This window comes from Arachis ipaensis, chromosome B05 (assembly GCF_000816755.2).
Source record: "Arachis ipaensis cultivar K30076 chromosome B05, Araip1.1, whole genome shotgun sequence".
NCBI classification, from domain to species: domain Eukaryota; kingdom Viridiplantae; phylum Streptophyta; class Magnoliopsida; order Fabales; family Fabaceae; genus Arachis; species Arachis ipaensis.
In genome coordinates, this window is record NC_029789.2 from 5,077,815 (window position 1) to 5,079,950 (window position 2,136).

The following is a 2,136-nucleotide window of genomic DNA, read 5'->3' on the forward strand; positions in this document are numbered from 1 at the left end:
AAGTGATGACCAAAAGATATAATAAATTAAACTATATAAATCAAATAATTCACTATATCAAATTAAATTTTAACTAACATTCTGATTTGTTTCAACCAGAACATGAAAAAAGAATAACAGTTACTGTATACATATTAAATAAGTGACGAAAAATACTTTTTTTTTATTAATTGTAAATATATTTATTTTGAACAACTATATTCTTGTCAATTAACATTTTATTAAAGCTAAGCATTCATTTTACAAAAGAAATTATGTGATGTAAATCATGAATATTATATGTAATTTTTATTATAAAAAATGTTGAATATTGTCGGATTTACTGTCGAATTTAATGGCGAAATAAATTTGACGGAATAAATTTCGTCGGTAATTACTTATTGTCGGATTTTTTCGTTCCAGTCTTTGAGGCCAGGATGAACCTGGAAGGAGCCATCAATGCAGTTCGATGCAGGACTTTCCCGGTAACGATAGCTGGCCCAGTCATCAAGTGGTTCAACACTCTCCCAAATGGTTCAATCGCCAGTTTTGACGATATCTCCAGAAAGTTCATGGCGCCATTCACCACTAAGATCGCCAAAGCAAAACTCCGATACCTTATAGTCGTCATCAACTATTATACAAAATGGATTGAAGTCGAGGTGCTGGCCACCATTACAGCCATTCAATGTCAAAAGTTCTTCTGGAGGCAAGTCATAACCCGCTTCAGAATCTCTGAGATCCTAATCTTAGACAACAAAATCCAGTTTGCGGACAAACAATTTAAGGAGTTCCTATAAGGGCTCGGCATCTCCCAGCGGTTCATTTCAGTGGAACATCCTCAAACCATGGTCAAATAGAATCAGCCAACAAGATCATTGTGAAGGGCCTCAAGAAATGACTAAACAAGGCCAAAGGCCTTTGCGCCGACGAGCTTAGATCTGTCCTATAGTCATATCGAACATCCCCTCAAACCTCAACCGAAGAGACCCCTTTTCGGTTAACATACAGCCTAGAGGCCGTCATGCTGGTAGAGGTCGAAGATCCCAGCCCACGAAGAACCGTGGGAGGGCGCGGAACGGGACCTCGCGGAGGAGGTCATAAGCATAACCCACCTACGAGAACTAGCTTTGAAACAACAAATGAGCCTAAGGTACAATAAAGGCATAGTAAATGGGACCTCAAGGAGGGAGACCTAGTTGCGATGCAATGACATGGCCCCCCACTCCGGGAGAAGGGAAACTCACACCTAACTGGGAAGAGCCCTACCAAATCAAATCGGTAATTGAGAAAGGAGCTTACAAACTGTAACGACTTAGCGGGGACGAGATACCGAGGTTGTGGAATGCAAGAAACCTACGACACTTCTACTCGTAAGGAAACCTCACCAGTTTGGTAACTTTGTCAAAATTTTAATCTCTTAGTTTAGTCTCTCTTAGTTTTCTTTTTTAGTATTCCTCTTTCTTTTATTTCACATTCTCGTTTTTTCGCACCTTCACCAAACACATGGTACGATGGAATATAAATGGCTACACTGGGGCCCAATCACCCTCGAGGTAAATGCAAACGGATATCCATAAAATTAAATAACTATTTAACGCGGCCACCAAGAGGCCAACTATTCATACACAAAATGGCCCACCAAAAGACCACAAAATCGTTCAAAAAGTTGAGAAAATGGCCTGCCAGTTTCAAAAAGAAAATTGTTCACAAAATATACTTACCAAATAGACGGCTTGCAAACCAAGAGAAAAAATGTTATGCCAAACACAGCTTACAAACTTAGGAAAATGTCCACATAAAAATATAAAAAAGCCACTCCAGGTCCACAATCTCTCTATCCTTAACAGTCCGGAAGGTCTGCATAACTGATACATTAACCTCGAATGCCAACACATAGACCTAGGCCTTCATGGTTTCCTAGTAGTAGAGATAGCGGCCTTGACGTCATTCAGCAACTCCACCTTCTCTTTCTTCAGCTTGGCTACCTTAGCCCTCAAAGTCCCCGCCTTGGCTAGCAGAGAAGCAGCCCAAGACTCGGCGTCAGACGATCGCTTGCGTTCGCCAGAAAGCTGGAAAGAAGCGAAGTCTCCAACTCGAAAAGACAGAGAATCTTAGTGCCGGCATCTTCAGCATCCTTCACAGCCTTCAAAGAAG